At 32.8% G+C, this 13,495-nt stretch overlaps 1 long non-coding RNA gene and 1 pseudogene across 1 annotated transcript; one reads left to right on the forward strand and one right to left on the reverse strand.

Moving 5' to 3' along the window:
* Positions 1–3,712: 3,712 nt before the first annotated feature.
* On the forward strand, positions 3,713–7,520 carry LOC130818066 (30S ribosomal protein S20, chloroplastic-like; annotated as a pseudogene).
* A 1,160-nt stretch (positions 7,521–8,680) lies between these two features.
* Positions 8,681–11,483, reverse strand: LOC130818067 (uncharacterized). The gene is made up of 3 exons (XR_009043918.1): positions 11,140–11,483; positions 9,729–9,804; positions 8,681–8,959 (listed from the first exon to the last, which is right to left on the reverse strand). It is a non-coding gene; the product is annotated as an uncharacterized LOC130818067 (long non-coding RNA).
* Positions 11,484–13,495: the final 2,012 nt, after the last annotated feature.

Genomic DNA, 13,495 nt, shown 5'->3' on the forward strand with positions numbered 1-13,495 from the left:
AAATTTTTGTATTTGTTAAGATATTATTATTATTAAAGTGAATAAATAATTTATCATACAATAATATTAAAACATACTTATAGTAATTATTGATAATTGAGACAAATAAAATTTGAGAAGTTATCAACTATGATAGATAGATGAAGGATTTAGTTGAAAAAATAACCAAATTAGTTAGCTTATTTATTATAAGAGTATGATGATGATTTATTATCTAAGTTAAAATAAAGATTTACATGTATATTATTTTTTTGATTATATAAGAAAATATATTATTTCAATAGATCATCACATATAGTTATATTCAATCAACAAATATTACATGTTTTATGAGTTGATTGTATTCCTAAATATCAAAAGTTTCTCTGTCAATAATAGAACAAAGACGGAAAAATTTTTAATGACAGTGTGACACGTGTCTAAAGTCGCTTCTTCATTAGTATATTTTATTGATTATTGATTATTGATTATTGATTATTAATTGATTGATTGAAAAACATGTATTACTTAATCCGTTTCGGAATAATTGTCCTAATTTAATTTTGAGCAATTTCACTATACAAATTTATGTTCATTTTCTTTATTTAGAAAGTTTAATTATTGTTACTCAACTTTAATAATTATAACCATCAACTTAATTTTCTTAAATTCTATACGAAAATAAATAAAATACTTTATCTGAAACGAAAGAAATATGTTTTTTCAATAACAAAAATACATTCGAAGAATTACTAAATTGATCTAATCCCAATGGCTAATGCAACCGACTATCAAATTTATCCAACAATATCAATTACTAAATACTTTATGACAAATTGAGACTCGTCAAAATTAAAGAAAAACCACCAAAAAGCTACATCACCATTACCAAAGTATGGAACGGAATTTCCATGACAATTATGCTAATTCAATAAATAAGACACCAATTAATATAGTACGGAACGAATTTTGGACTAATATATAGCAAATTGAAATCCCTAAAAGTTTAATAGACGATTAAATTACATACCCATTGAATGAACAGAGTTGTGAATTGATGATGAAAAGATTCGAGCCTTGAGAATGAATTGGAATGAAATCTTGCGTTTTGTTGAGAGCCAGGAGAAGAAGGAATTGCTGGGTGATAATGGAGACTGTGGACCGATTAATTGACGATTAATTCGAGACTGTGGACCGAATCTACTTGCGTTTTCTTTGACGTTTTCTCTCAATTTGTAACTCCATCCATTCCTTCTAATGGAGTTTCTTGCGTTTTCTTTGGCGGGTCGTGTGAATAATAATGGAGATCGGAATGAAATCAGCTATTAGAGGGAAGTAATACAGTTTCTGCCCTGAAGCAGACTGAACAAGCATGGACTTTGCGTTTTCTTGTATTAAGTCGAGCAGCCTGTGTGTGTGGTGTCGTGTGAATGAATGATAATGGAGTGGGAAGTTATACAGTTTTAGAAAAATGATAAAGATATTAAGAGGGAAAATTTTCGCTCCTTTTCTTTAGTATTTTGCAACAAAAATTATACAAGAAACAATAATTAATTATTTTTATTATCCAAATTATAGATATTATGCAACCCAAAAAAAAGTTGTTGCCAAAATGTATAATTCAACAACAAAAACTAAATTTGTTGTACAAAATGTTTGTTTTGTGCAATAAAAATGAAATTTATTATCTATTATTGTAGTTCCTGCAACAAAATGAAAATTTTGTTGCCCTATATGTTGATTGTGCAACAAAATAATTTTCGTTGCCTTTACTTTAAATATAGGCAACGATAAAAAAAATTTGTTGCCCATTCTTTTGTCATTTGTTGCCTAAAAGCTTTTTTCTTGTAGTGATCACATGTACAAAGAATTACTTGTAGTATGTATTTAAGATTTTGTGGTATTTTATATTAATCATCTAACAGTAGAGAAATAAAACCGTTGAATTATATTATTGCTCATAAGAGCATATGATCATATCATATCTATACACATACAAAAAGGATAATATGAAAAGTGGGCTAAATAAACCTAATTACAAACGCCGAATATAAAATGACATTTTAAATAACATTTTATATAAAATGACAATTAATTTTGATGTGCTCTAATACCATGTCATTGCTCATAAAGAAACCCTCATGGTTCTAAGATTCTTTTCACAGTAGACTTTATTATTTCAATAGAAAAATTTGTCAAAGAACATTAACCCCTTGCTTTGATCATATAAATTGGAAATGAAAAAATCTACAAGCTTGTTGTTCTAGCTCTTTAAACTTATCAAATTTCATTTTGAAAATTTTTGACTTATATGTGCAATAGTCTTGAATTTTTTTTCTTTGTTATTTAGAGATTGACATAGGTTCAAATCTTAGATTGATTTCACTTAATATAATGGCTTGAGTTTAATCATTTTGCGACTTTATGTATTCAAGTTTAAATTTGAATTCAAATAGTAAAGCTAAGGCTTATTTAAAATTTTAAGACTCAAATTCGATAGCAAACCTTAAAATTTTACTAGTTGTTATAACTTAATAAATAGTTTATTTTTAGACCCTACAGACTCAAAATACTAAGTGTTTGAATAAGGGTGTAGCTTTTTTAGACTTCATGAATTTGGATTTGATTTAGGATATATATTTTAAGGATATTATCAATAGTATCCCTGTATTTTTTGCACTTTTTTTTGGTACCCCTATATTTTTTCGATTATTAATGGTACCCTTAGTATTACATGCTAATTACAACCGTAACATTATTCAAGTTGTTGCCGTTAAATCCTTTTAAAAACAAATCATGGTCAGTTCGTTATTTATTACGGTTAAACTGACTATAGTTTGTTTTCAAAAGGATTTAACGGCAAAAACTTTGAACAATGTCACAGTTGTAATTAGCATGAAATGTTAGGGGTACCATTGATAATCGAAAAAATACAGAGATGCTAAAGATAAAGTGCAAAAACACAGGAGTACCATTGATAATTTCCCTATATTTTAATTTAGAGTGTAGATCTAAGTCTAATGAATTTTCATTCAAATTTGACTCATGAAAACAGTGATTTCACGTGATATATATGGACTTATTGGTCGCAATCTCCTATCAAAAGTATATAGTTAACTGTTTTTTTTATCCCTAGCTCTTAGACTCTAATAATAAGTACCATATGCCGTATGCAAAATACATTAGGTATGATAATAAAATAACATTTTTTATAAAAATAATTCCCAAAATAAGTATTTTCATGTACAAGCCTAAGGTCAGTTTTGTTGACTGTTACTAACAACGAATAAGAGAAAAAAATGTTTAAAGAAGAACAATGTCATAACATTTAAAGGGACCAAAAAAAAAAAAAAAAATATTTTTTCATTGTTATTAACAACGAACAAATTATCTATTATTTTTTTTCCCTTCAAATATTATGACATTGGCATTTTTGTTCGTTGTTACTAACAGCGAACAAAGTAATTTTTTTCTCTTATTCGCTGTTACCAACAGTGAACAAACCTGACTTTAGGCTCGGACACGAAGAAACTTATTTTTGGGAATTAAAATTCCGGAGCTTACTTTGAGAATTTTTATAAAAAAGCTTATTTTATTCGATGTTTTGATGATCATCGCATACTGGATATAATGATGATGCATAGGCCCATAATTCACATGAAGCAAACGATTTCATAATGGTATTAGGTCCAATAACTGGGTTGCTCAACATGGATGGTCATTGTCCAGATAAGGGAACTTCCCTCTCTATAGTTACCATTTTTGAAAACGGAAGGAGAAATAGAGATATGGGTGCCATAACTATGGCTTGCCTTTCTTCTCAGTGCTTATTCCTTTCACCCAAGCTTCAAAATCTCTCTCTTTTTTCAACCCAATTGCGTAATTCATCCCTTAAGCCTCTCACTTTCTCCACTAACATATCCCAATCTGTTTTTTCTCAAGGTAAGGTATTCAGTTTCATGGGTTCTAATTTATTTCAATTTCAGTTTTTATATCTTCTGTGATTTTAGTTTCTTAAAGCTATAGATTTTGTGACTGTACCTTTAATGTAGCGATTTTAATTTTGTTTCTTGTTGTGTGGTTTCAATTTGGTTGTAATTTGTGTTTGATTATATTGTTGGCTTGAATTTCTTATTTTCGTTTATTTAGGAGTTTTCTTTCTTTCCCCCTAGAGAATTTGGCATTGAATCTGGACTTTTTGTGTGGAAATTCATAGTTCAGACTGGTGCTATACCTAAATTTTTTAGCCAAAAAATTATACCAATCATGTATGTTGCGCAATCAGGCACCTTAAGATAGAGAATTGAGCATTAACAACAAGCAATGACAATGTACTTGAGCAAACATCAAATACAGAGAAAAAGAAGGGGAAAGATTATTAGGCCGTTAACAATTCGTCACATAATCTCACCGTGGTGTAATGAGTATTTTTTGAGCTTCGGAATAGGCTAGAGAATCGCTACACTAGGAGAAGAGGGAATAATCCTTCCACTAGGTGGTGATAGTTGAACCCTGTCACAAGGGCGGAAAGAAAAACCTTAAGATACCACTAGGCTAACCCATGAAACTATCATACTATCGGGCGTAATGGGTATCTTAAGATACCACTTCAATCATCAAATTGATCAGTTTGTAGTTCTTTGCCTCTCAAGCCTAATTACCTTCAATGCTGTTTGCTCACACCATAGAGTACAAGCACTCTTAGCTCTCTATCTAGCTCTCATTGTTTTTTTACTCCCTCACATGTATTTGGGACCTTGGGAACTCAATTTTAGCATAATCAAACTCTCAACTTGAGTTACCTATCTCCAACAACAATTGAGAAATCTTCAACATTTTTCTCCCTCTAAAGTGGTGCTCTCTTCTCATTTTAGTTTAGAGCTTTTCTTATAGGTTGATGAACATTCAACAAGTCTCACACTTGACCACACAATAAATTCAGGCTTCAAGTTTCTGAGACACACCCTGTCTCAAAAACTCCAAACACACACACAACTAAATTAAAGAAAACACAAGAGAATGAACACACAGCTTAGAGTGCTATGCAAACTCCCACACAACTTCGAGTGTTGTGTAAACTTCTTTATTTCTCAATTTCCTTATTCACTTTTCTGGACAGCCTTTATTGAATACAAGATGGGCTTATATAGACAAAGCACTAATGCCACCAAAGCCAAAAACATAAAACCAAAGCCACCTAAGCACATATCTAAAAATAGAATATTGAAAACATTATTACATCATCACATAATATCCAAGAACTAACCCGTCACCCACCCCTCTTTCTCCTCCTTTGATAAGTCTTGAGAGTAGTGGGTATTGTAGGTGTTACAGTTTCTTCTTCAAAACCTCAAAAGGTCAGAGGATTCATTCCTCGATCCCCACAATGTCCTCACGCATACAAATAGCAATGAGCCAATGATAGATGCTCTGACAAGGTTATCTTTCCGAAGCAAAGTTCTTGCCAGAATACTCAACGTGCTTGTTTGAGCCTAATCCTGGCCCCTGCAGTTTGCTCTCCTATGCAAGTTTTCTGCCCCAGTCACTGCCACCTTGCATGAAAAGCTCACACGAGCGATCCTTTTGGTCGCCCAATCAGTCATCTCCTACATCACCTTTCTCCTTGTGTCTGATAGTTTTGATAGCTCATACGAGCCTTTGCTAGCCCATCCGAGCTCCCAATTAACGCATTTGTGCACACCGTTGCCAAACAAAGCCACGTTCTTGACAGTTACTGTATATGCAAGTCTCTTTTGTTTCCTTTGTGTATATAAAATATTTGGGCTTCCATATTTTAAGACTTTGAGGGTATTACTATTTACCTGTGTTTCAAATCTTGACACTCTATATTTGATAAACAATGAGAGGTTTTCTGGATGTTGTGTGGTGTTCTTTCGTTTCCACCTTTCTTAAATTCTATTTCATGCATCCTTTACTTCGCCTCAAGTACCTGTGCTAGATAACATGGACAGTTAGACATGAACACCGTTTTAAAACATGTAAAATTGTGCTGGCAAGGAACTAGTATAGCTCTTGATTTTTCCTTGACTTTTGATGTCTATTGTCTATCTGTTGATTTCTGAGTCACGTAGTAGCGAGATTATTGTTTGACCTAAGTTATGGCATCTGTATTCTAGGTTGCTTGGCTTTTAGCACATTGCAACAACATGGGTTTTCAGTTGTTTGTGAGGCTACTACTTAAAAGAAGGCCGATTCTGCAGCTAAAAGAACACGCCAAGCTGAGATACGATGCCTTAGGAATAAAGCCCGCAAATCTGAGGTTAAGACCCGCATGAGGAAGGTATCTGTTTTGTTTCTTGTTATTAGTTATGTGAAATGTGTCCATTTGATCCATTGTTTTTGTGTACTTGATAATAGACGGGGTAGTAAATGAGAAAATAAGATGAAGAAAACAAATCCATAGACTCTAAGTATAGAGGTTGTTTCTTTGATTTGATCCAATAGTGCAACAAATTTGGTGCTTCACAATCAAACGGAAACTTCAAACGGTTTAATTAGAACTTTGATTGAATTTGTTGATCTCAAATGCTGAAAGAAATGTGAACTTTTAGGCGTTGTCGTTTTTTAAATAACCCGTCCACTTTCCTCTTCCTAGGTGATAACCTAGTTGAATTTATCGATCACATTCTACCATCTCTCTGTCCTTTTGTTCGTTTAACCAACAAGCCAAAAATGAAATCAACCTCATTTTTAGAGAAATGCCCTGATGTGTGAATAGTTATTGTTTGTTATCTCACAACTCGCCCATCTTCTTCTTCTGCCTTTCCACAAGGATGGATTACTGAAAATGTCCGAAGAACAGCCGTTTACGTGTTAGAAAAATTCATCCTAGATTATGACAATTTTATGAGATTCGCCCTGTAGTGTTGTACTAGTTGTGACTGTAAAATAAATTTCATATTTTTCCGGAACATTGAAATCGTGACCTAGATTACATATTCTGAATCATGCGACTCATGGTCCAGCACCCAACATTTAGTTGAAACCACGACCACGCATGCGTGTCAAAGTTTTGCTTAGAATAGGAGTTCAGAGTACTCGAGAGATTCATTATTGATAGAATGTTTCAGGTTTTTGAAGCATTAGACGTGTTGAAGAAGAATGATGCTAGCCCTGAAGAACTTGCACCAATAGACAGACTGATGGCCGAAGCATATTCTGCCATTGACAAGGCAGTGGTGAAGGGTACCCTACACAGGAACACTGGTGCATGACGTAAAGCTCATTTGGCTAGAATAAAAAGGTAGTACATCTGGGTTCAAAAGAAGGGATTCCAGTGGATCAATTTGAGGATTTTCTAAAACAGTAGAATGAAATGAGGATGTTGTTTGAGAGGGTTAAAACAACAGCAGATTTTGTGCACTTGAAGAACGACAGCAGCAGGTTTGAATGTGCACAAGTTTCAAGTGTCCTAGTTAGAGCTGTTCAAAACTAACCCGACCCGAAAATCCGACCCAGAATCGGAAATTATCCGACCCGAAAAATGTAAGTTTTTTAGGTTTACCGAACCGCAATTACCCGAACCGAAAGTTCACTCGAACCGTTTGATAACCGAAAAGGGCAAAATCAAACTCGAACTGCAACCGAATTTTATAACCGACATATAAACCTTAACCGATGTTACCCGAACTGAACAGTTATCGACCCGAGTCAAATTCGACCCGAATTATGCACGTAACTGAATGCAACCTGACTAAAACCGATTAAGATCGAACTGTTTTTAACCCGAACTGATACAAACCCGAATCGATTATTAATCGAACTGTTTTTAACCCGAACTGATACCAACCCGAACCGATTGTTAATCGAACTGTTACAAATCCGAATCAATTTTTCACCTAATTTTAGCAAATTCGGTCCAATTTCAGTTTTCTAATTATGATTTTTTTGAATATTTGAAAACTAATTTCTAATATTGAAAGATTGTAAACAAGATTATATATAAATATTTTAGCAAATCACTTATAAACCAATAAGATTCCACCAATTCTTCAAGCTTTAAGCCCCAAAAATTTACATTCATCACTTATACATCGACCAAATATAAATATACAAATATTAAGTTTTTAACCCCAAAAATTTACATCCATCACTTATACATCCACCAAATTAACATATATAAATATCAAGTTTCACTACAAGAAAACTTGTTTTTAGCAACAGAAAAAGTTGTTGCTAAAACTCTGATTTCGTTGCTAAAAATGTTTTTTGCAACTAATTCCATTGTTGCGGGTACAGCCGTAGCTAAAGGTTTTAGCAACAACTATGGTGATTGCAAAAGGTATCTGTTTTTTGCAACGAGTTCTATTGTTGCAAAAGAAGTATCGTTGCAATTCCTCCCAACGTTTTTAGCAACAAAAAAGCTCGTTGCCAAATGTTCTGCATTTTTAGCTACAACAGTTTTCGTTGTTAAATTTCTATTTTTCACAACAATTCAAGTTGTTGCAATACATGATAGTCAATCTTGCAACGACTTTACTATATGGAATACAATTAAGTAAAATTTGTTATTAATGTTTTTAGCAACGACTATTACCGTTGCAAAAAATATACACATTTTTCGCAACGACTTTGTTATCTTCTGAAACAACCTACAATCTATATATAAACTAAACAATTAAAATAATAAATAATTTATAACCAACTAAACTAATATCACCGATTATCATTATATATTAATTCGTATCCCAAAATATCACACGTCCCAAATATTATTGTGTCAAAAATATACGTAATTCATATACATGTAACGGATAACAAATTTTCCAAAATAATTCTCCTACCATATACAAGTTTTCATGCAAAAATTTACAAGTGATAGGCACTTTGAAAAAGTCCAAAAATTTACAAGTACACATATAGCTACTTCATAACCCAAAACATCGCGCATCCAAAATGCTTGTAGCAATCACCAACTTTGTTATTGAGTACAAAAAATTTCCAACGAAGATATGTTTGCCTACACCAAATAATTTTGTTAGTAATTAAGAATCAAATGAGCCCCAATATTATTGAGCACTTTATAGGGAAAGCATTTAGCATGATATTCACAATCAAACCATCCCTACACTTTTTGATGAGACATAATAAACAAAGCATTTAGCATGATATTCACTAACAAAAGCATTACGTGTATAGGGAAAGCCTAGATCGAAATCAAAGGATGCATTGAGAAACTCATAAGCATAATCCATCTTGTTCGTAAAATAAAGGAGGAAGAAAAGAATACTGATTAGAATTGATAGATGGAGAACAAGGGATGGTTGTGAGTATAAGCTATAATTTGATGTTCAACAGATAACCTACAATTATTCCAAACATCTTAGTATAGGCTGTCAATTACACTTCATGATCTGGTCCCTTAATTTGATGTTCTTATTAGTATAGGCTATGAAGCCACCTAGGCAAATTTACTGCGTACAAGGTTCCTCACGTGACTCTCACGAGGAGGACAAGTCATCGAGTACAGCCTCGACCACTGCCAACACAATGCAGACGACAAACACCCCATGTAGTGTATCCAATAAGGCAACAACAGTATACCAATAACGAACAATTGACATTTCAAAACTATAGTAAATACACTAACACTTCCATGACCTAATTCAAGAACCAAATTTAATCAAGACTATAGATTTATAAAGTCAAAACTTATAAAAGAAACAAAATGATATTTTTACTAGTGGCAACTTGCTATTAACCTCTACAATCCAGAACTTCAAACATACCATTTGTGATGGCATTGCCACTAAAATAAAGTTTGCATTCACCCCAATATGCTCCCTCTTTGCACATCCTTTTCAACTGCATAAAGAAAATCATCTAGTCACGTCTTCCTGGTCATAGTGGTACACAGGACATTAAAAAAGCGATAACCTCTAGGTTGCAAAACTGTAAAAATTAGCAAAGAAATCATAGGAAATAATGAGAACAATTTCCATTGCAATATCAAATGAATGATTGTAGTTTATTCTTGGTGGAAAACAAAGCCAAAACAACAAAATATTCACTCAACTTTGAACAAAATTTATTTGGGATTGTCAATTTGTAATCAAATAACATTTTTGGCAGAGCAACAGACAACCCAAACCTTAGCCAGACTCCAATCAATATATTTGCAACGGAACACTAAGATTTAAAGCTAAAACTACTAAAAATTCTCTCAAACCTAAACAAAACCAACACTTACCACCTACTCTAAAACCAACTACTCAACCTAATAAAGGGCACAACAACAGAATATGCAGCTGCAATCAAAATAGCAGGAGCTATGCCCAAAAACAAACACCAACAGCAAAACACTACAACACCAAACAACATAATTTATTTTAACAAAAGTTCAACATAAAAAATATGGATCGAAGTATAATTTATCAAAAGGATAAATGGAGATAAATACCTATGGGTAACACCAAGCTTAAAATAAATACTCACAAAGTCTATTTACACAACAAATTGGCAAAGACAGAAACCAATGAACAACAAAACAAAACAAGTAAGGGGCTGTGTGAAAGAACAGATGTGCGAATCCCATCTATGATACATTTGCTAAAACCAAATTTTCAGGTTGTGTGAAAGAACTCATGTGCAGAAAGGTAATTAATAGTTTCATCTCCTTAGTGATACATCACACATAAGGGGCTGGTATATAGTATATATTATATACCTATCAGCAAACTTACCCACCCTTATAAGAGTTAAGTTTGGAATGAATCCATAAACTCAAAAAATCATATCTTTGAGAAATTTCACGTGAGATGAACCATATGACAAAACATTTAAGATAAATTCATACATAATAAATGGATAAATTTCTCACATTTAACCCTAAAATACATTCGTTTCTATTATAGGCTGGTATATAGTACATTCATTTCTGTTTCAATTCATTATTAATGGGATTCATATACTCACAAGACTTTAAAAACATACCCTAATAGCATCCAATTACACTAGATTAGGGTTTTGATCCAAATCATATGTATAAGCAAAGACAAAGGAAAAATACCTCACATTTAACCCTAAAAAAATTAAATCGTGAAATGAAATTAGGGTCAAGATCACCAAAACGAGATAGATTCATGATTTCCAATCCATGAAACTACAAGAACAAGGATTGAACAAACATACATACATTACCTTGAAGTCATTGCACGATCAAATTAAATCCCGAAGAAATAGCGGACCACACCGACTTACAATAGTTGATGCACCAAATCATCGGAACACTAGCACGCCGGTGGTCTTGACTTTCACGGTGGTCGACTAGCCGCTTTCCTGCTTTGGCGGGGCAAATGGTGTCGCCCAGTAGAGGAGAAGTCTAGACAGAGAAAAAGAGATGAGCATAGGGTTTTCACTTTGTTTGAGAGGAGATGGGATTTCAGGTTTGAGAGGGAAATTTTGACAAAGAGGCGTGGGTTAATTTTAAGAGCTAGGGAATCGTTGCAAAAAATTGTTAGGATATGGGTTTTTGCAACGACTTTGTTCTATCAAATTAAAACAAGGATTATTTTTAATCAAATTAAAAGAAAAGGAAAAGAGAGAAGAAATAAAATAAAGAATATTTTGCAATGACATTGTTGTTGCAATAAATAAAACAATTTTTCGCAACGACTCGTGTTGTTGCGTTACCTAATAATGCTTTATAGCAATGACTGGTATCGTTGCAAAAAACAAATATTAATTATTTCAAAGCCCGCGCTCATTTTTTTATGGCAACGATTATTTAGCAACAACAACGGGTTTCGCAACAACTTGTATTTTTCTCAACGAAAAAAATATAGTCGTTGCTAAAAACAAGTTTTCTTGTAGTGTTTTTTACCCCAAAAATTTACATTCATCACTTATACATCCACCTAATGTAAATATACAAATATCATGTTTTTAACCCCAAAAATTAACATTCAATCAGCAACTATATATAGTTATATATCCACCATAAAATTACAAAATTACATGAACAAAAATTACAAAAAATCAATATCCAACATAACCAAATATGCTTAGTTCAGATTTGAATGAATATGCTTGAGATCAATCCTGTGTTGAGCAACCAAATATGATCACAATCTGTGCATTGGTGCATTATGAAGTCAAACAGCATGTAATCCAGATTAGTTATTCAATTTAATTGTTCAATTCATCAGCATAGCAAGTACATACAGATTATAAGTTGCAGCCATTAACTAGTATCAGTACATACAGATTATAAGAGCAAGAGTCAGCAGCAGCTCAGCAGGTTTGTGCAGCAACAACAATGTTTGTTCATTACAGCTCATACAGAAATTGAACTAAACCTTCATACAGAAGAGCATTGAACTAGCAACATATTGAATATAACTAGCAACACAATGAATATAACTAACAACATTTTGATCTCAGGTACTTTTTTCAATTTTTCTGTTTTCACAATTTTTTATTTTTCATTAGGATTCTGCAAATCTATACTTCAATTTTGATATCCAAAGAATAAAATATGAATTCTAATTATGGTAAATCTAGTAAATCTTTGAACAACTTTGATTTCGATTTAGGGATTGGATCCAATCGTTCTAATCTCTAAATGATCAGAAAAACAATTCCAGTTCATATTCTTATGTATCATCTCAATCAAAACCTGCCACAACTTGGCAGCCTGGAAAACCCTCGTGGACTCATCATTCCTCTCAATCACATCCCTAAAAAATCTATGATAAAATAAAATTCAGCCCATTATAAAATTAGAACTCAAACGCAAATCAAAGTTAGATCAAAAGGAAGAAGGAGTTTTACAGTAGAACTTGGTGCCTAATTCCAATTACCAGCTCATTTTGAAAGATAAAGAATGCCAAATTGCTACTAACAGATACAATTGCTACGGTACAGAGAAAAAGAAAAAAAACAAGAGCTTCATACCTACGGTACTACAGGCTGCCGGAGATGAACGTGTTCTACCGGCCGGATTGGAGGAGAACAGATGGTATTGTAAGAGGGCCGCCGGTTTCAGTGAGAGGATGAAGATGAGAGAGTTGAGTTAGGGTTTATTCGGGCGGGATTTGGGAATGTCGCTGACTCGCTGGAGGAAAGGATGAAGAAAGGGACTTTAAGCCATATTTTATCAAATGACGATGACGTGACACGTTCTTGACCGCTGATCTGATATTAACATTATAATCCAACGGCTAAAACACCTTATCCGTGTGCTATCCAAATAACCAAAAACATTTTGTGCAAGTAATGTATCAATTGAGTAATATATTCATCAAATTGGACAATTAGTTATCTTAATCTAAAATAATTTATTTGAGTAATATAAATATTTTATATCAAATATTAAATATTTTTATTATTGAATTTGGTAAAATTGCATAATATAGGCTATTTAATTCAAAGTAACAAAAAAGGTGGAGTACTAGTTTCATTTACTATAAGTCTTTAATAGATCAAATTATGGTAAGTGAATTACGATCGATTATTAATAGGCTAACAGCCTATAAATTACTTTAGAGTATTCAAT

This window comes from Amaranthus tricolor, chromosome 7 (assembly GCF_026212465.1).
Source record: "Amaranthus tricolor cultivar Red isolate AtriRed21 chromosome 7, ASM2621246v1, whole genome shotgun sequence".
NCBI classification, from domain to species: domain Eukaryota; kingdom Viridiplantae; phylum Streptophyta; class Magnoliopsida; order Caryophyllales; family Amaranthaceae; genus Amaranthus; species Amaranthus tricolor.